This window comes from Convolutriloba macropyga, chromosome 15 (genome assembly GCF_964194025.1).
Source record: "Convolutriloba macropyga chromosome 15, txConMacr16.3, whole genome shotgun sequence".
NCBI lineage: Eukaryota > Metazoa > Xenacoelomorpha > Acoela > Convolutidae > Convolutriloba > Convolutriloba macropyga.
The window spans coordinates 9,126,793-9,149,619 of NC_134482.1; the positions used below are offsets into that span (position 1 = coordinate 9,126,793).

Sequence of the window (22,827 nt, forward strand, 5' to 3'; positions counted from 1 at the left end):
ATAAGGACAGCAAGGTTGTGGTAATGCGCGGTTGCTCCGATGACTATTAATCTTAAATTTCCCAAATGAAACGTTTAAAATTGATAAACTTTCCAATCTAAAGTTTTTCAGTCGAAATTTAGGTGCTCAGCCGAAATAAATTTTCTCTGCAAAATCTCCCAATTTTGCTCAACAAAATCCATTTACTGTAGAATCTAGCAGTTGTTTAGAAAAATGTATTAAAAAGGCATACGTCAAAGACTTCTATCTTCTTTAGATTTATTTTGAGAAACAGATAATTAATTTTATTTGGAAAATTACGCAGTAAAAGGTTTATGATACAGATAAAAAGCACGGCGGGTAGCTTTACAATATATATAGAAGAAAAGAAGAAAACAAGATCAGCCGTGAACTTTACTCAAGTATGAGAACTCTACAAATCCGACTGAGAGAACTACTAAGGAAACAAGTACACTGGTAAATTGTTCAATGTTTTCCTTTTTATTGCACATTCAAGAAATTTTTAGTACAAAAACGTTGGAAATGGATTGTTGATTTTGAAAATAGAAATTTTAGTAATTAGAAGATTCCTGCATTTCAGGAATTTTGCCTCAAATGCCGACTTTTTATATCCCTACTAAGGTGATCAGACCTCTGCAAAGTCACAGAACTAATTTTAATTTATGAAGCTCAGAAAACGTAATTTTGTCCATAAGCGTGTCTTTTGGTAGCTAAAAGAGTGCAAACATATCAGTTCAACACTTATTTTTCTGTTCTCTAAGTGAAAATTATTGAATGTAAAAAAAAATCCTTATGGCTGATATTTTTCCGTTATTGCTTTATCTAAATGAGATGTTATTCGATCTTGTAGCGTTTAAAACAGAAATACTATCGTTTGTTATCCTGATGTTTTCTAAGGAACAGTTGTTTTGACAGAAACTGAAAATAGACTTCATTAAATGTTTCAGTGTCAAATATTTCTAAAAGTGGTCAAGAATTGCAAAAACGTATCGGTTTTCACGCTCCGCAATAGTATGTAAAATAACTGCAGCAGAATAAGTGAATTTTTGCTTCAATTGAGAAAAATTATGAGAAGATTTCTTGTTTTTTATATTGCATTTTGAAAATAGAAATGCCATATAGAAATGAAAAAATTTTCAACCCATGGAAACAATCGAATCTCGGCAAAACTATTGAGTAAATGTTCGACCTTTTATTTTTGTTTACGAATTTGCTTTTGAAGTATTAATTTCAAGAGAAGGAACGACAGAAAATCTGAAAAACTTTGAATGAATTTCGTTTTAGATTGTAAACAAACCGTCAATACCCTTCATCCAGTACATTCTTCTAAACAGGGGAAACAAAGTAAAACGCTTTAAATTAGAATTAAGGGCATATTTTGTTAGGAATGTTGAGAAGTGAGATACGAAATGGCAAATTTGTATCAGCTTTTTTTTAGAAAATCAGACACTTTTTCAGACAAGTTTAGAATTGTAAATTGCGTGGAGACGAGTTACACCTGGCTTATTGAGTTCAAATGTGGTCCAAAATTAGATTCTTGTGCACTCAATTTTCAGAAAACCTGTTTCCGGGTCTAGAGTGAAAACTTAACACATTTTTGTCACTTTTTTCACACAATAAATAACTTGTTTCAGTACTATTAGTAATAATTATTTACAAATAACTAAGATCTGTCGATTAGACCAATATGAAAGAGATCCCATTTGTTGTTTAGAAATAAATTTCCCTTTTGATACTATTCGCGGATTTAGAGGACAATTATCAGTTTTGCTTTTGACATATCATTGTTCAAAATAAAAAGTAAGTCTCTGAATTAGCTCTCAAACAATTACAATTAAAATTCGAGCAATAAACTTCAGGCTAATTAAATGTTCCGTGTCGTTTGGTAGCTAAATTTAAGGGTGTCTTTGGTAGCTAAAATAGTGCAAAAATATCATATTAACACTTATTTTTCTGTTCTAAAATTGAAAATTGTTGAAAGTAGAAAAACTCTTTTGCTGATTTTCTTCCGTTTTTGTTTTATCTAAGTGAGATGTTATTTGATCTTGTAGCGTTTAAAGCAGCAATACTATCGTCTGTTATCCTGATGTTTTTTTATGGAACACTTGTTTTGACAGAAACCGAAAAACTTATTTCATTAAATGTTTTAGTGTCAAATATTTCTAAAAGTGGTCAAGAATAGCAAAAACGTATCGGTTTTCACGCTTCGCAATAGTATATAAAATAAATAAAGCAGAATATGTGACTTTGAGCTGTAATTTATAAGTTTTTTAATAAATTTTCTTGTTTTTTTTTGCATTTTGAAGATAGAAATGCCGTATAAAATGAAGATATTCTGAACCCAAGGAAACGATCGAAAGTCGGTAAAACTTGAGCAATTGTTCGAACTTTTGATTTTGGTTACGAATTTGCTTTTGAAGCAATAATTTTAGAAAAAGGAATGACAGGAAATCTAAAACTTTTGAACGAAAATCATTTTAGATTGTAAAGAAACCGTCAGTGACCTTCATTCAATACAATCTTCTAAAAAGTGAAAACAAAAGAAAAATTTTTCATCTGTATTAGTGGCATTGTCTTTGAAGAATGTTGAGAAATGAGATACGAAATTGCAAATTTATATGAACTCTTTTAGAAGATCAGACTCATGTTCTAAGTTTACAATTGCAAGCCTGTGTGGAGACGAGTTTCACCTGGCTAATTTTGTTCAAATGTGATTCAAAATTAGATTTTTGTGCTCTCAATATTCAGAAAGTTCGTTTCTGTGTCTAGAGTGACAACTTGACACAATTTTGTCACTTTTTTACGCCATAAATAACTGGTTTCAGTACCATTAGTATTAACTATTTGCAAATAACTAAGATCTGTCAATTAGACCAATATGAAAAAAAAAATCCCAACCACTGTTAATTAAAAATTTCCCTTTCGATACTATTCGCGGATATAGAGGACAATCATCAGTTTTGCCATTTCACATATTATTGTTCACAAGAAAAATTAAGTCTTTGAATTGGGTCTCAAGTAATTACAATTAAATTTCGGGCAAAAAAGTTTCAGGCTAATTATATGTTCAAAGATGTTGAAATGTGTTACATTTATCCGTGAATAATCGTGACAAAATGCAAGCATTGTTTAGGATATAATTAGATTAATTCCACGTTTTTCGTGACTTTACTTCATTGTTGACTATTCTTCAAAATGCTGTATAAATCTTAAAAACTCGGACATAGCTTTGACACTCGACTCCACGCAACAGAAATTTTCTTAAAATTTGTCTTTTTGGACATAATGCTTAGCAGAACGAGTACCGAACGGAGTCGAGTCCAACACGAATTTTTTGAAAATTTTCATCATCTTTAGAAGTGTAATATATTTGATAATACTTCGATCAAATTTCAGATTATCTAACACAATTCGTTAATTAAATGAGATTTTTCAGAGAAACCTATTAATAAAGTGGACTACATCGGACGAAAACTCTCAAAACCTTACCTCGGCAACTCCTGTACAAAAAGTGTAGGAATCAATTTAAACATTCACTATTGTTGGGTCTTTTGTACTTAAGAAAATTACATCAATCTACTTCAAAACATCGGCCAGAAACTACTGATAAAACAACTAATATTAATGTTGGGCAATTTGCTCTCAGTGGTAGAATGACGGTCAACAAAAATGGGGCTGGGATTCCTCTCTCCGTCTCTAAACGTAATTAAATTCAAACTTGATCTTTTGAAACTTAAAAAAACTTCAGTTGTGAAACTTGATAATCATAAGGAGGATCAACCCAGTCAAGTGAAAGAAGAATTAATGAGTATATGACACATTGTGAAGGTAGTTCTTCTCTTGAACTTCTTATCATATTCATATTTGAGCAGTTTTTTACTTATGGTAATGAAATAACTGATTTTTTAATAAGTTATTTCAATCACCTGTTTATCATAAATTAAAGTATAATAATAAAACTATCTAATTTTTATTTGCGCCATTGCAAAAAGGTTTGTATAAAAACGCAACTTGTTAATGGCTTAGTTATGGTTAGTTACGGATGCTTAAAAACATCGAAATTGAAAACATGCAATGAAACTATTAGTTTCAGAGAAATTATATTTTAGAACTCTTCTTTAAAACTGGTCTTCAAAACACATAGTGATTCATTATTTGACCAAAATATATAAAGCAAATTTTCTTAGTTTCAGAAATTGTTTGGGAAAAATAAATGACGCATTCGGTGTTGTTTTGAAAATATGTCAACATCATCAAAAATTGATTCCTTTTTGTCTGAATGACAAAAAAAATAGAACAAGCAAAAGGTATTTTGTGGTCAGTTTTTGGTCAATTTTGGGATTAAACTGCTCTTGTATTTTGAACCAATCAGATTACTCTTTGTCCATAACAAGGGTTATGATTTGTTTTATGCCTAAAATTCGATAATTGTGTGTAAAATACCTGTCTGAAAAATAAGCAAACATGTGAAGACTTGGCACGAGAAGAAATTCGAACATTGGTTTTGGCTATCTACAAAATTTTCTAGGCATTTGTTAGCAAGCCTAATTAATTATAGACAATTTTCAGCTCAGCGAAACTTCATTTTTGCGGAGCGATCATTCTTCGATGAGAATTAAAGGCTGTGAGGGAAACATAATCATTTATGACTTTTTGTTTCAATTTTGATTAAAAAGTTATGTTTTTGAAAAATGTTTGAGTTGTCCGTAAGATTTTGAAGAGAGACTATGTCTAAATATGTCCAACTTTGTTAAACCGAAGCGACAGTATCCACCATTTTTGTATGAACCCGGAGTTAGGTCCCACTGGGTTTCAGCGCTGTACCATTGACTTTCAATTGTAACCAGTACTGAACCAGACAAATAGAAGTTTAAACCTTTTGTCAGTCTGCCCAGACTACATCCCACTCTGTTCCTCTTCTTCGCAGCCTAATTTACATTCTTGGTCACAACTGCACAGAATGTTCCACCATCAGACTGTGCAGACAAAGAGCTCACAGACTGCACATAGCAAATTTTGAAAATTTCGAATAACTGGTCTCATGCATAAAGTTTTTAAGATGGCGATATCCTGAACAGCCATTCTAGCTCTAACTAAACCATATATTGGTGCGTTCATATCTAAACCATATATTGGTGTATCGGAGGCGGCGGAGATCGGTGGAGGTCGGTAGCGGAGGTCGGAGGTCGGAGGTTGGAGGCGGAGGTCGGTAGCGGAGGTCGGAGGTCGGAGGTCGGTAGCGGAGGTCGGAGGCGGAGGCGGAGGTCGGTAGCGGAGGTCGGCGGTGTAAAAAAGGTCTCTATGTGCTCTCGTAATATCAAAAAACATTTGCCGGTAGCGGAGGTCGGTGGAAGTCGGTCGCGGAGGTCGGTGGAGGTCGGTAGCGGAGGTCGCTGGAGGTCGGTAGCGGAAGTCGGAGGTCGGAGGTCGGTAGCGGAGGTCGGCGGTGTAAAAAAGGTCTCTATGTGCTCTCGTAATATCAAAAACATTTGCCGGTAGCGGAGGTCGGTAGCGGAGGTCGCTGGAGGTCGGTAGCGAAGGTCGCTGGAGGTCGGTAGCGAAGGTCGGAGGCGGAGGTCGGAGATCGTTGTGCGAGTCAGATTTAGTTGTGTAGAAATAGAAGGTAGAAGTAGAAGGTAGAAGTAGTAGTGCAAGCATCGGGCTTCGCCCGTGGAGTGTCAATCCCAGTGTTTGTTTATCAGTCTATTTCAGTTTATCTGTCTATTTCAGTTTATCTTTTCCAGTATCTGAATGATAGACTCAATGGTAGACTCCAAAAAGACCGAAGCAAGTCATGGAACTGTCAGTTTGATAAGAGTTAAACGTGAACCATCGGAAAAGGTGACGGAAAAAGTGACCAGGAAAAGGACGACCCGAAATAAGAATGCAACAATCAAAAAGGTGTTTTTGTGTGATAAGTGTGACTATGGAGCGAATGAAAAGTATTTGAGGGACCGCCACATGAAACGTATACACGATAATAGCTTGGACCGAATTAAGTGTACCGTTTGTAGTTTCATTAGCATTTACTCATTTAGCATCAAGAGACATATGTTAAGAGCCCATAAAGACATAGCAATTCAAACGCCAGTGCCAGTATCGGAATCGTCTAGTTGTGTGACGACAAGATCTCGAAGCAAAATAAGCCAAAGGCTAGTGTCAGATTCTTCTAGTTACGTGACGACGATATCGCAGAACAACAAGGCGGCTCAAACTTCAAGGTCGGATGTGTCCAGTTACATAAACGTGCTGGTAGATGGAAACGGGTGGTAGTGGATAGTCTGCGTGACTTTTTTTAGGAGGGGTATTCTTTATTTGTTTTGAGGAGACACTAATTTTCTGACATATTATGTAATTCAAATGTAATTTTGACGTTCAAATGTTTAGGTTTCCTTTAATTTTGTTCAGCTGGACGGGATCGACAACCTTCGGTCTTCACTCATCCGGCCAATCGGACCAGAGCCGAGCGCACCAGACGCTGTTATTCTACCTCCAACTTCCTGAAACCGACCTCCGACCACCGACCTCTGACCTCCGGCTGTGATTTCTTTGGCTGTACGTGTGAATGAGGAGAATTCTAATCTTGTGAACTCAAAACTTGCAACAACTAAAACTTAATCGTACAAACACATGATTTTGATTTTGACTGCATGATTAAATGATTTTAACCAAATTACTGTAAACAAAATTTATGCTTAATACAAATGCTCAAATTTATGCTTTGCCCAGTGTCAATTTTGCAAATTAAGTGCCACTTGAGCAAACAAAGCGCGGTAAAGTGAGCAGGAAGGCAAGCTGAAAATTGCTTCTATTAGTCATGATGCTAATTTTAAGCGAATACTAAGCATCCTGCGCATCCTGAATCAAGCGAATACTTCGCATCATGCGCATCTTAAAATCATGCTTTGCAGGCAAAAGACAGTTTATGATTCATTCTGTCAAGAAAAAAGGAAGTTTATTATTTCATACTATGCAGCCCATCGACATAGTAGAAGCTAAAAAGACGTCAAAAACAGTCTATAAATATTCATGATCAGTAAACTTGACATAATAAAACACATAATTGAAATGTAATGATTCAGCACTGTAATAGTATGTGAGGTAGGTCCGGGAAGAATTATCTATCATCGATTTCATCATTGGAACTAATTTTTTGCTGATTGTTAGCTCTGTCGACTGCCGCAACTATGTGCATTTAAGAATAAGATAACATTCAGCATTCTGAAAGTGACTGAAAGTGACTACGGATACCAATGAGTAATAGCTTGGAAAAATGCCGGAATTTTTTATTACAAAGTTATCTAATTTTCTCAGTCTTCAAAATTTTTTTTGACAACAAAAGTCAAAATTTTATCTATAACTGATTGAAGTTCTTAAGGAAATTTTTCATTGAGGAAACGGTTTGCATCTTAATGTTTGCCATTAAGGAATAGAACTTGACTGTTAAACAGACCAAAAAGCGTCGACAAATTTCCCATATTCTTTCAATACATACATACATATATATATGTATATATATATATATATATATATATATATATATATATGTGTGTGTGTGTGTGTGTGTGTGTGTGTGTGTGTATATTGCAAAATTGTTCAAAACTGAATCTCGAAATTGTGCAATTCTTTTTGTTACCTTAATAACTAAAAATGACATGAAACAGAACTTTTGTGGACCGCTGAATGATTTTCTCTCATTAAAAGAAAATGCTGCAAAAATGCCTAAAACTGCAATCTCAAAATTAAATATTTCACTTCTTGGTGACTTAAAACCTTCCATAAAACCCCCATGACCGAAAAAATTTATGCACCCATAAATGGTTATGTTCTATGATTAAAAATCAGAGAATCAAATTGGTTCAAAAGGAGGGATTTTGAGGTGTAAATTATTAACATCAGAACACAGAAACTTGTACAATCAAAACTTTCCATTAAACGCATTTGACACGGTTGCCGAACAAACTCAATTTTTTTCATAATATTGAAACCATTGCAGCTAAAATTTTTTCAGATTTTGTGCTGCCCTGAAATTCATCTTTCTGCCCTGCAATGATGTCCAAAAAACACCCTTCTCTGTACTTTCATACGCATATATTGGTATAATTGTGAAAATGTTATGTCTTTCTATTGATGTTTGTGGTACTCTAGGATATCCATTAATGTTTCCCAAACAAAAAAAACCGAATTAAATGCGCAGCAGCTCAATTTGTCAATTAATCAGACTTTGAGGTGGCTTCGTGAGACTGTCTTGTTGTTCCGACCTCACTTGTGGGGGGGGGGGGGGGAGGAACTATATACTAAAATGGGTTTTTTTTGTTCAGTGAATTTTGACCGATCGATATATTCATCGCAGAGAAATTTGAGTGGTATCATTAAAAATCTGGTCGAGCGTAGAATTCAAAATTAAGTTTTTTTTGATTTTCGTTTTTTTTTCGAGGAGTTATCGAGGATTGAAGTTTTGTGTGAACTCGGGATATTTGTTCACTTTTATTGTGAATTTTCTTCAAATTAAGACATTTTCTAAGAAAATAGTAGTTCAAACTTAAACTTCTTGCCAAAAATGAACCAATTTCGTGTTCCCAATAGACTAAAGGCGATACAAAAGACTAGTTATCGTCTCATAGGGTGCTTCAAAATAAAAAAAATCGAAATTAATTTGAGAGCTCTTTTTTTATAAAATTTTTCTACATTTTTTGATTTTATAAGTCCTGTCGAGACAAGTCACTTTTGATATCGAGGTTCCGTTAATGACCAACCTCTTTTACAGTCAAATCAAGCCCAATGAACAAAATTTTTTTTTCAAGAAGTTGCTCATGTTTTTTTAAAGTTCGACTCTGAGTTTTCGTAATTTTAAATGAATTTTTGAATTTTTTTTCAGGTTTTACTAACTTCTTGGACTCTTATGGCATGAACTCATTGACTTACAGTGTAATATGTTCCGTAATGAGATTTAAGTAAGCATATCTAATGCTTTGGGTGGACAGCTAATGGCTGTTAAGACTTAAAAAAATTTTTTTAAATTTTTTTAAGCATTAACCAATCATAAACTTATTATCGTGATCTTTAAGTCAGTCTCTGTGATAAAAGCACCCTCCTCTGTCATACTGTAACCAAATTTGATCTAGCCGGCAGTTTTCTCTTCTAAATTTTAGTAATGTGACTTCAATGACACAAGATTTCAAAAAGTTTTAACAATTTTTTTGGATATTTCCGTATTATTGGTTACTTTTGAAATGTTACCGCAAAATCCAAAAATTTACAGCTCCTATTGGCTTCAAGAAGACGTTCAGTGGATCGCAGATAAAATTTTCAGAGAAAAGTTGATGGTTTCTAATGGCTTCGACCTTTTCTTCTCGCACTTCTCTACTGAATTGTTGTCTTCATAGTCATAAGACTTGTTGTGATGTCTTATTGATCACCTATGCATGACAAACAACAACACACTCCTATTGAAGCATATTTGAGCGTATTTTTAGGCTTCCGTTGAAATTTATTGAATTTATTGTCTGTTAAGTTTTTAAAATGAATTTTTCGAAAATATTTATGAACATTAACCAATCTTAAAGTTTTCATGAACTGTTAGTCAGTCTCAGTATTGACAGAACCCGTTTGCTGTCTCCTGAAACTAAAATAAATTTCGTTGGTGGTTTTATCTTCTAACTATTGATTATATGACTTCAATAACACAAGAATTCAAAATCATTGAACCCTTGAACTCTTATCACATTATCCAAATATTATACAAACTATCCAAATATTATTCCAATCCCATTGGCTTGGATTAGACATTCAGTTTATCACAGATAAAGTTTTCAGAGAAAACTATTGGTTTAAATGGCTTCGAAATTTTCTTCTCGCACTTTTCTACTGACTTTTGAACTTTGCATGTTTTTGTTGTTGTTTTCAGAGTCTTAAGACTTATTGTGATCTTTTATTGATTATCTATGCATGACAACGATTTTTTTTTGCTATCGTGTTATTTCTGAGCGTAGTTACTGACCTCGGCTAAAAGCTTTTGAGTTTAGTGGCAGTTAAGACTTTAAAAATAATTTTCGAAATTTTTTGCAACATTAACCAATCCTAAACTTTTTTTTCGTGAACTGTCAGTCAGTTTTAGTGTTTTTGGGATCCTTTTTCATTTGTAATGCGGCCAAAAATCATCTGGTTAGCGGTTTTATCTTCTACCTATTAGTTTCAAAACTTCAATGCCACTAGTTTTCATAATTTTTTTTTAATTTTCGGGTATTTTTACTTATTTTTGGTTCCTTTTGAAATCTTATGACATTATCCTGATACTGATAACGCCAATTGTTTTGGGGAAGACGTTCAATAGATCATATCTAAAGTTTTCAGTTAAGAGTTTATGATTTAAATTGCTTCGACACTTTCTTCTGGCAATTTTCTACTGATTGTTGCCTGTCTTTTTGTTGTTTTCATCTTCAATAACTTGTTGTAAGGTCTTATTGACTAAATATGAAAAGTAAACCGCCCTGTTGTCCCATGTAAGCATAATTTTTTGTATTTAGTGATTCCTTTAAACGCTATGAATTTAATGGCGTTGATACTACGAGTTTTCTCAAAAATTTGTGGTTCTAATGTATTTTTTCATATTTGAGTTTTTGGAACTTTATTGATAAAAAGAGGAATCTAATTGCTTGTAAAGAATTATTTGAACATAGAAATGTTTTTAGTGAAAAGTTCATTTTTTAATTCTTTCGACACTTTTCTCGCTCAATTTTTTTCATGAAATTGCTGTTTTTGCCTGTTTTTTGTTCTTTAGGTAGCCGGAAATTGCTGACAAATCTCTTGGGCTTGTAACTGAGGATTAAGTTAATGATTTTACCCGAATTATCTAGTCAGTTTGTAGCCTTTAGTCTTAAAGTTTATGATATATATTTTCAAACATTTTACAAAGTTTTCAATTTTTGTTGTTCTTTTCGTCAAATTGTAACTTACTTTCATCAATTAGAGGTGAGAAACAATTTCTTTTCTTCCACAAAATAACATATCAACTGATATTATTTGTCTTCGCTGCTTTGTTGGACAATATGCGTTTCTATAAACGTTCTTTGAGTGTTCAATTTTTGCGCTTCTTTTTCTGTTCTTTCAGAGCAATCGCGTGGTAACAGATCCCAACGGTTTACAAATGTGGCGCAAACAAAGTTATTTAATCTCAGTATAATCTCTGTAGCTGAATCAGTAGAAATAAGATTTGAATTAAAAATACATAATATTCAGATAATAGCTAATGATTTTAATGGTAGCAATAGTTTGTTTTCGCAAATCGCTTCTAATTATTTTAGGTTTTTCTTTAGTTCGTTGCTGAGGCTTAAACTACCCAAAGACAAAGCTTTTTAGTTTTTTAGTATCTTTTTAGTAATTTATCAAGGATTATTTAGTTAAAAGCTAAGGATTTTTAAGACTTTTGAATTTTCTTGCTTTAAAAAAATGTTGATTAATTTTTGAATTTCGCGTCATTGATCGTTCTCTTTGTTGACTTGTAATATCGTCTCACTAAGAAAACAATCCGTCCGCTGTATAGTTAGGAGATCTTAAATTTGAGTATTTAAGGTATTATCTGACTGCATTTTGACGTTGTTACTATACGCTTTTAAATTTAGGTATTCAATTTTTGCCGTAAAGTTTTTAATTCTCCTAAATTTTTTGGTTGTTTTTTCTCTCGTAGTCGCTTTAATGTCAGATCTCATTGGCGCTGTCATAAGGCATGGCATTATGTAATTCAATTAGTAGATAGGTTGTGTAACGATTGTTTTAGACTCAAACATCTATTTTTGTTATTTCTTCCTTTGGTTGACAGTTAAGTCAAAAATGTTGATGAGCTCGGGCCGGAACATCATGTGCGAACGCACATTAGCGAGCCGCCTTGTTAATATGTACATAGATTTAATTTCAAAAATTATGATGCAATACCTCAAAATAGTTGCTATCCTTTTCGGCATATAGTGTTGCTTTTGCAAGTAAATTGTCTTCTTCAGTCAAAAATCGAGCTTATTAAGCCATTTCAACCATTGTTGTGTGAAAATATATCATTTTTTGGGTAAACCTCGCATTTTGTTTCAGAAACTGAATAAGATTTTTCTCTGGAAACCTACAGACCGAAAAAGTACCATATCTGGTAAATTACTAACCAACGCAAGAAAATAATTGGTTTCTTTGTAGTTTTTAAAGTCCCGAACTCTCTTTTGTGGGAGAGAGGACTATATACTCAAAATTGCTTTTTTTTTGTTCAGGCGATTTTGGCCGATTGATATTATCATTGTTGAGAGTTGAGACTGGTATCAATAGAAAACCCGTCCAGCATAAAAAATGGAAAAAATTAATTTTGTTTTTTGTATTTTACAGAGACGTATCGAGCTTTAAAGGTTTGTGAGTAGTAGACGAATTTCCGATGTTTTTTTTACAATTTCCGTATTTTTTGAAAAAAACTTACGTCAATTTTGCTAAAATTAGTGACAATTAATCAACAATGTTTATGAATTTACTTTTACGGTTAAGGGAGGCTTGTCAATTGGTTTTTTTTGATTCGTTTGGTTAATGTTTTTGCAAAACTTTTCGAATTTCAGTTTGTTAAATCAAAAATGGCTAGAAATACGCCTTTTTATACCACTTTGTTTAAATATACCGGAAGCAGAGACCCAAGAACAGCTGTCGCAGATTTTAAAAACTTCAAAAAACACTAGTTGTACTCTTGGTTCCTATAGAAGTCTTTCGGAATCAAAATGTAGCCAGTTTTTCAAAAATTTTATCCAATTATTATAAAAAATGAATCATATATTTTTTGGTGTATTGAATTATTTTAGTTGATAAATGATATGTGTTGCAATCACATTGAAAACCTAATTGTTGTTGCTGGACACGCAATAATATCAGGGCTACGTTTCGACTCATCTTGGATTCTTACAATAAATAAATATTCGGAGTATATTAGGGCGCTGAATCTCTCAAAAGATTCACTCCATTTTGTTATTTTTGTTGATTACTAAGGAAAATGAATTGAAATGCAATCCCAATTAGCAACAGATACTTTTTATAGCAGGATGGGGCCAATTGAATATACATTAGGCATTAAGAGAAGAGCTCATATTTTTGTGGCATCGACAGTATATTTTCTAAACTCTAGTTGATTTATTTTCTTTTGCCTTCTTTTATCATTCTTTAGCAGCCTCAAGACTTGCTCTTGATAATGAAAGTGTCAATTCAGTTTTTAAGAGCTATAGATGAACCTATGCAATTCTTTGAGTTGTTATCACCTAGGACTTTAAATATAATTGTTTTAGAAAAACGTCAGTGAAAATTTGAAGTTTGCCAGTTTTTTTCATCTTATTTCTGTCTACATGTAGCTTAGTATCAGTAAATACAGTGAAAAACAATCCAAATGATTTTAAAAAATGCTCTTCATAATGGTTTTTTAACTAATGGTTCCTTGGTTTTATTACCACGGAACTTCGTAAAATTTTGGTGGTTTTTGATTTATTTGCCTATAATTGAGAATCTAAATTCTTTCCTTTTCATATTGCCACTTTATAGAAAAATATATTTTTGCATTGAAATAATGCCCAAAAACATCTTTAAGAATTTCAGTGAATAGCTTACAGTTTTAAAGGCTGCAAAACAGTCTTAAAAGTTTATTAGATTTTTGCGTTTTCCCCTTTAATTGTCGCTTTTTTGTCGTACAGAATATTTTTAACAACAAAGTGCCCTAATTGATTCTATGCAAAATCAAATGAATGTTTTGCTTATTTCAGTTTACAGCTGAGGGTTTAAGTGACGTTCAAAATTTTTTTTCAAAAACTTTTTTCTTATTGAACTAAAAGTAAATTGATCTTACTAATGACGAAGCAGATCAACTTTCTGTTGGTTCGAGCTTTGATTGTGTTGGCTATGTATTCATTGATAACTTTCAAGCATAGAAACTCCTGACTCTTTGAGCAGTTGCGAGCTAATTTGTCTTTTGTCTCTCTGTTAAAACTCTATGTTTGTTTGAATTGTTGAAAATGTTTGTTTAAAAAAAATCAGTTGATTTGCTTCTGTCGACATTTTAGCATATCTTGTGTAACAACAGGTTGGATGCTTTTTCAAGCAAACTAAAATTCAATTACTTTAACGCTTTTTTCAACTAATGGTTTCATGGCTATGATATTACGCATTTTCAATTGAGAAAAGTGATTTTCGGATATTGCGCTATTGAATAAAATTTATGTTCTCTAAGAAAAACTTTTGGTTCTTAACGTTTGTGACATTGTTTTCTGGTTAAGCCTAATTATTTTTTTCATTTTCACCAAATTTTTGTGTTTGTCTGACTTATTATAGATAATGGCAGTTCTCAATTGCTTCTTATGAGGTATAAGCCAACCTTTTGTATGAGCTGAGTCGATACGTATTGGTTTTAATTAATTTGAAATTGCTTGTTTTCAAAATAGAAACGTTCTTTTGAAATTTGCGTTTTTTTATTTTTTTTACCTGTCACTTAGTCTTATTTTTGACAGGTATCATGTCTTACCTAAAGAAGTAGAGGTTAATTTGTTTAGTTCGGGTTTTAATTGAATCCGCTTTCTTTTGTTATTAAGCGTTTTTTAAGTGTAGACCTCGAGTTTTGGTTCTAATTAGTATTTACTATTGATTGAGTTTTATGTTTTTCTTATCCAGTACTCTCATAAATGGCTCTCTAAGCCAGCAACATTTGTTTCTCTTGTTGATTGATGTGAGAATTTGCGAAAAAATTCCGCTCTCTTCCTCATTTGGTAGACAATTAATTCACAAAGTGGACGAGCGAGGTCGGAGCATTATGTGCGATCGCGTATTGCAGAGCTTCTAAAAGTTGATTGCAAAAGCGGTTGATTGCAAATATTAGACAAAATAGAATTTTCCTGCAATAGCAACTTTCAAATTTTTTTTCATAGTAATTTTTGTTGTGCTTTCTCACTTTCCTACTTTTCATCGTGTAAAACTAGCAGAAGGTGCCTTAGGCATGAGTTTATGCCGACCCGGGTCGAGGTTTTTTGGTGAATTTTCGTAAGAAATGCGATGAATGCGGTGAAATTTCGTAAGAAATGCGGTGATTGCGGTGAATGCGGTGAAAAAAATAATTCACCGCTTTTCACCGCATTTTTTACAAAAATTCACCGCATGTGATTTCCAAAAGTTACTCAATCTGATTTAAATTCACTAGAAATTGCTAAGATGTAAGTGGCAGTTGGCGCAGTGGACTGAGCAGTGGAAGGCATGCAGGAGGTCATAGGTTCGAACCCGTCTGGGGAAGCTTCTTTTTTGTAAGAATACTGAGAACGCGGTGAAAATAAATAATTCATCGCGATTCACCGCATTCACCGCAAAAAGATGTAAGAAATACGCGGTGAAAATTATTTTTTTTCACCACATTTCACCGCTTTTCTTACGAAAATTCACCGCTAAACCTCGACCCGGGGATGTTTTAAATTAAATAAGTAACGAGAGATGTTCATTGGAAATCCTTGCACCTTCTTATCAGTTTGAGATCCATTTCTACATTATATCAATTTAATTTTTTGTTTATTTTCTACAATTTACTTCAAAATTTATTCAACTAGAAATGGTGGTGCGTCATTCAAACTACCTTCATAAAACGTAATCTTGATTATAAAAAAATCATCAATTCAATTTTTGAGGTCATTTTTTGGAACATTTCTTTGCAAGTAACTGTTCATAAATGTGCGTGCTGAATGAGAACTGAAGATTATTATACTACATTTGATATAATCACAACATTTCAGGGTGATCTGACGATTTGATGATTTAAGGGCTTTTTGTCCTTTTTCTGCCCCTTAATTCCTGACTTTTTCCTTATTAATCCTTTCCCCTTTCAGATTGTCAGGCTGATAATTCCTCACTTCATCAAACAGTTCATCTTCTGCAGAGGTCACAACTGCTGAGCGCACGCTAGAACAAATTCATGTAAGTACCAATTTCGTGAAAACGTATCTATAGATACAGAGACAGAGTTCTCCAATGAAAGAATGAAAGTCCACCCACCCCCCCCCCCCACCCCACGAAATTGTAGCCCCCCTTTTATGGTAAAAAAAGGGTCCAATCGTTAATTTTTATGCAAGGGGCGCTGTCTTGTTATTAATTGTTAGTAAAAATTTATTCATATTATAAACGTCAAATTATCGTTAAGCTGGGGGGGGGGGGGGTTGGATGGGGGGTCTCCCTCATGAGCTATAATGAGGGAGACCCAGAGACAGTTATAATAAGACTAAAAATTCTTTTTGTTGACGGTTTGGATTGCGAGTCAGTCCTCTTTCCTATAGATTTTAATTAATTTAGGGAATTTTGAGACAAAAGGCATTGTGAAGTATGTATTATACCAATAACAATGTTTTGTTATAGTACAATTCATAGAGCAATCTTCTGTTTAATGAGTATATATGAATTTGTATAATCGGTCTTTGTCGTCATATCCTACACTGTGAGGCCCTTTCCACATTAAAACTTAGGATGTGAAAGTGTTGTAAAATGTGAAGTAAAATGTATTAAATGGTCCACTTTATTCGGAAGGGGCGCTTTGGCTTGTTATCATCTGTTACTAAAAAGTTATTCATAATATAAATGAGCAAGTTATTGTAATTGATAATATGGTTTTGAGATCAACCCTGAGGACCAATTAAACTTTTGGTACCAATTTTGCGAATTTCGCATCTCCTTTTTGCTCATATATATTTTCAACGCATATGAGATTACAAAATTTTCATTTGAGAAGATCTCTCTTAGAATACTCAGAATACTCTAAGAATACTCCCTAATCCAATAGCGCTAAAGGTTTTTTTTGCGGCAACCTTTTTCTATGAATGTGAAACGGGAGCTATTTATTTTTATTTATTTATACTTAATTATTTCGTATTGAAAGTTTTTGCACCTAAAGCAATTTATATTGTATTAAATTACTATTCGTCGAAGTTGATGTATCTGCGCAGTCCAAAGTTGTTCAGTTTTTCTCCTGCAAGCTGGACTAAAGACATTTACCCGCAAACTGCTATTTCAGAGTATTGAATTTATTAATTGCTCTTGAACGAAGTTCATCGCAATTATTGTAAACGTTTGTGTCTTTCTTATGCAAAATATTCGCTTGACAATTTTGACTTTTCGAGTGACTTTTACGCCCCTGACTTTTTGCATTTCGCGTGATCTAAAATTCTCTCTCAATCACCATTTCAAGCAGCTCAACTCAATTGGCGGCAATTTAATACTAAAAGTCAACTGAAAAGTGCGCCGAAGCAGGTGTCATTTTTTACTTTAAATCTTAATCTTATTCACTATTAAATTTCTTAGTCCCATTTAGGCTTCCCTTCTCTCCCCCGACTGAAGCAGCCTGCAAATGATTAGAGCTCCCACTAGTCGTTCGCGAGCAATTCTTCCGACGTTAGTCCGTTGTATTTATAAATAGTAATCTCAAGCCATAAAGTTTTTCAAAAATTACGCAAAAATTGACAATCTGAGCAAAATATTTCTCGCTCACTCTTCTTTCTGGAATGTTGGTTGACGAAAGAACAATTGATACATGTGAGTAGAATTCCATATGTCAACCAAACTTGTAATGCAAGAGATACCAAAGAGATTTATGTGGGACATAGGGTCGTTCAAAAAAGATCTCAACGAAAAAAAAAGAATAGTAACCTTGAGTTCTTTGATACTTGTTTTCGACAAAAAATTGAGTTGAAATTATTCATTTTGTGTTTCGTTGCCATCCAAATTGTATATTGTGTCAATGATTTTTCATTTCATTCTAATTTGTATTTTTGACATTGATTTATCGAGACTTTGACGGATGTGGAGAGGTTTTCCACTGGAGACGTTTATAAATATAGCCAGCTTGTTAGTGTCATCTCAGAAAAAAAGTTGGATCTACCTTAAACATTCAAAAATAATTGGGATATAGCCGACAAAAAATTGAAAATGGATTTCCCGAAGGTTAAGATTTTCGAAAATGCCTTAATTTCTTATTTACAGAGCCAAATTTTTGGTCATGCAATGTGCGTGCTTTTCGATTACGTGACTCGGAAGAGGTCACTTAGAAGTTCTAACATTGTTCATGAACTACATATTGATTTGAGGTATAAAACATAAAATCTAGGTTACTCTAGCCGAGTTGTATAGGTAAAGGTTAGATGGTTCTGATGGAACAACTACAAAAAACTGATGTTTGTCGGAAACCATTTGATAGATTTAGATGGTAGTCAGATATTTTAAATCGCTTTAGATTTATTCACCCTGCAATATTCCAAAAACGTGCAAGTTTTAAAATCTTGGGATGTTAATCGCAAAATTGACAGTTTTGGATCTGCCGTTGCATGGATGTTTCATTTCACGAAATAAACATTCTTGTTTTAATTTTTTTATCTTACTTATAACTCGAATCTGTTTTGAAATCTGGAGCCGCATAAAAAAAGACTTTGCATTCTAGAATCCAGCACTGCGGTGATCTGACAATTCAAAACTTGCCCGTGATTTTTTCCAGAAACGTAACGCGGCTTCGGAAAAGTTTTTCGGAAAATCTTGATGACATCCTAAACCGCTATTCTTGTCTGGATTATTGCCACAATTTCTCAGTGACTTCATCAAAATCTCGTACTCTGTATTTCAAAAAGAAAGCAGCTAACACTCAGACACTTTTTTGATTAATTGTTATGGCTTAATTTTCTTACAGTCCTGCTCCTGATAACTGAGAAATTTACAACTCCTATTTCTGAGCGAAACCTTAGCTCAACTCCGTATAAACAGAAGATTGCAGTTAACCTGTAATACGTAGGCCACACAAGAACCGGAAAAACCGAAAAAAAAACAAATTACCGCACTAGATGCTTTCGACAATTTGTTGATTTTCTGAACAAAAGACTGGTATTCAACAACAGACTTTCATAAATTTATATAAAAAGTTGTTCCTACAACATATGGTTGAAGTAATTGAAAAATCAACTTTAAGCTGAAAAACTAATTGCAATAGCTCAAAGATTTTATCTCCCAAAATGTTGACAAAAACTGAGTTGAAAATCATTCCATCCCATTACCTTAAGGAGAGTTTTTTTCTGAAAATATAGCAGCGCTATTATTTTCAAGAACCCTATCAATAGTAAAATCATCTGATTAGGTTTTATAAAGACCCAATGAACTGGAAAGTAGCAATTTTTGAAGTTAATTACGAACGCTGACAAAACTCTATAATGATGCACTGATCTTTTTGTTTTCAAAGGAAAACTCAAAACTAGCTTCTCTGATAACGAGACAGAGCGAAAAAAAATGACGTAAGTTAAATTTTGCGATTAAAACGTTTCATTGAGGTTATAAAAATGTTTTCATTTTGATATAGAAGCTTTAAAAGATCTCATTCATTCTCATATCAGCCGCGATAAACAAACAACAATTTTGAACATTCCAAGAAGCTGTTCCCAATAATTTGGGGACTTTTTTGAATAAAAGCCTGGAAATTATTAACAGATTCTGTTAGAATTTATGCAAAATTTCTGCAAAATGGAGAAAAGATTATCAAGTAATCAATTATGTGCTGAAAGGATAATTAAGCTAATTTAAAGATTTTGTCTCTCCATTTTGCAAGACTTTTTCCAGCCTCCCCAATTGAGTTGAAATAAATTACTCCCTTCTCATTACTTAGACCTGAAAATTTGTAAGATACGTAATATACAAAACGACCCTGTAAATTTAGGGGAATTTTTACTTAACCCCTAATGCGCCGCGCTTCTTATAATACTTAAACCCGACATATCGGGCGGTATTATTTGAAAGAGGGCCCGAAAATTTTACAACCCAATTTGGTAATTAAATTGCCCGCCATACCGTATCTGCAGGGTGCTGATTGGAGGCAAATTTTCCTTGATGAGGGGCCATTTTTCACCTGACTGCTTTCCCAGTTGACAAATTAGAACAACCTTGTTTAGAACCCAATTTAGCCCAAATTTGAACCCAGAAGCCCTTCAAACGTGTCTAATCGTATTAAGACCGGAAGGGTGCCCGGGTCGAGAAAAAAATGCAAAAATATGTAAGATATGCGGTGAAAAGTTAGTTTTTTCACCGCAAATTTCGTACGTACTTTTGCGGTGAAATACGGTGAATGCGGTGAAATTATGTAAGTTCACCGCTAGACTAAGCGGTGATCTTACAAAAATTCACCACAATTCACCGCTAAAATATGTAATTTCACCGCCGTTACAAGGGTCCGAACCTCTCACCTCCTGCATGTCATCCACTTTTTCTTCCACTGCGCCATCTCACACTAATTTCTATTATTTTTTGTTTGAATATAAATCGAATTCACTCTACTTTCTGCAAAACATGCGTGGTGAATTTTTGTAAGATTTGCAATTTTTAGCGGTGAAATTACATAATTTAACTGTGAAATGTGGTGAATTTTTGTAAGTTCACCGCTTACTCTAGTTGTGAAATTACATAAATTCACCGCTTAGAAAAAATTGTCAAAAAGATGTAAGATTAGGGTGTAGTTTTAGTCGGAAAGCAAATCTAACAATTCCTCCCACACTCACCATTAATTTCACCGCATTCTTTGCTGATCTCAAACATCTTTAACAATTTTTTCTAAGCTGTGAATTTATGTAAGTTCACCACTAAGTTGAGCGGTGAAATTATGTAATTTCACCGCATTCACCGCTTATCTTACATATTTTGGACACTTTTTTTCGAAGCGGTGAATTTATGTAATTTCACCGCTAAATTCAGCGGTGAAATTATGTAATTTCAGCGCTACCAGGCGATAAAGTTTTTTTTCACCGCATTCACTGCCTGATTTATGTAATTTCACCGCATTCACCGCTTATCTTACAAAAATTTCCGCATTAACCGCTTATCTTACATAAATTTGCGTTGAATGGCGGTGACACCTCGACCCGGGTGCTTTTGAGATAGTATAACTCAACTTGACGGGATTTTAACATTAGGGTTCATACCTTTGTGGGGCATTTATCACAAATAGATGCGTGACACAAAATTTGTGTTATTTCAACAAAATTTGAAAAATGTCATCGTTACAAATTAATCTATCGTTTACTTCAAAATATTAGGAATTACTCAATTAATTTCTTAAACTTCAAAATACCAAAAAAATGTTCATTATTACACTGAAAAAAAATCTCTAAATTCAGTTTAACTCTTAATAATGTTTCTACAATTTTGATTATAATCTGTTGTGTCGCCAGAAAATTTGGTATATCCTAATATCGACATAATATTTTGATTGATTTGGTTTCAAATTTCACTAAAATATCTTTTTAAAACTGGTTACAGACGTTTTATTACTTGACGTTTCATTACTATGGCCTCAAATCATAAAAGCATGAATTTGACGCTTCGTTAGAACGCTTTCGCTACATTTCTTTTTATGGAACATTCAAAGCATTTCTTGGATTAATTGCTTCAAGAGAAATTTTCTGAACTTTTGAAACTATTTTTGATTTATTCTTGTCTCATTTTACTCGATTACAATCAAAACTTTCGAAGAAAAAGTAACAGTTTGATTAACTTTTTCTTAACATAAATTCAATGGCCTTCAAGGAAGATATTAAAGCAATTTATACAAACAAACAGAAGCCCAAATTTGTTTATAAAATCGTCCTACTGTAATATTTGTACCCCTTTTAATCTGATTAAAATTGCATTTTGAGCTTTGGGAATTAGACCACCAAACACTATATTTAGAAAACTAAAAACCCTGAAGTTGTTTAGCTTGTCTATATTTTGCGGCTCTTCAATTCGGCGTGAAATTTGTACATAAGGGCAATATTGTAAATTCTCAGAAACATTTCACTTTTATCCGACATTTGATTTACAGTTTTGAACTTTTCCTGGAATAGTTTTTCCAGATGGAATTGAATTGTTTATAACGTGCTGACGCTTCACCGATTTGAGGTAAGCTTGCAAATTTTATCAATGTTTTAATCCTATCATAAATTTGGTGTGTTACAGGAAAGGATCTTATAGAATTTATTTTGTAAATGGGGGATTAAAAAGTCATAAAGTTCAATGCACGATTTTATTGAAGAGAAGCGTAAAAAATATCGGTTCACATCAGTTGACTGCTGAAAAGGTCAAATAATTCGAGTTGAACTTGCAAAATTATTGAGGGAACTAAAACCCGAGCTGCAGAAAAATGGTAACGCAAAAATTAAGTGGTAAGTTTACTTTCCTGATAAAAATGACATCATCAAACTCTCTCTCTCTCTCTCTCTCTCTCTATCTCTCTCTCACACACACACACACACACACACACACACACACACACACACACAGAGACACACACAAACTCACACTCACACACACAAACACACACACAGACACATACACAAACACAGACACACACACGCAGACAAACACACACAGACACACACAAACATACACACACACACACATATATATATATATATATATATATATATTTATATATATATATATATATATATATATATATATATATATATATATACATATACATATACATGTACATATACATATATATATATATATATATATATATACGTATATATATATATATATATATATATATATATATATATATGTATACATATATATATATATATATATATATATTTACACAGACGCACATATACACACTCACAAACCCCCCCCCCCCACACACACACACACGCACGCATATTTATATATATATATATATATATATATATATATATATATATACATATATATACTTGCACTCTCACGCACAAACTCACATAAATACACACCCACACACTCACTCAAATACACTCACGCACATACATACATACATAC

General features: G+C 33.3%; 1 protein-coding gene across 8 annotated transcripts in view; it reads left to right on the forward strand.

The window, feature by feature from the left end:
- Positions 1 to 22,827, forward strand: part of LOC142354642 (neuropeptides capa receptor-like) — a 171,330-nt gene that overhangs the window by 40,985 nt on the left and 107,518 nt on the right. For 7 of the 8 annotated variants that reach the window (XM_075406981.1, XM_075406982.1, XM_075406983.1 and 4 more), the window contains one exon: positions 15,864 to 15,951. The gene's annotated coding sequence lies outside the window, so the exon portion shown is untranslated. Of the gene's footprint in view, positions 1 to 15,863; positions 15,952 to 21,485; positions 21,928 to 22,827 lie in introns of those variants that run through there. The other variant, XM_075406988.1, reaches the window with a different exon arrangement.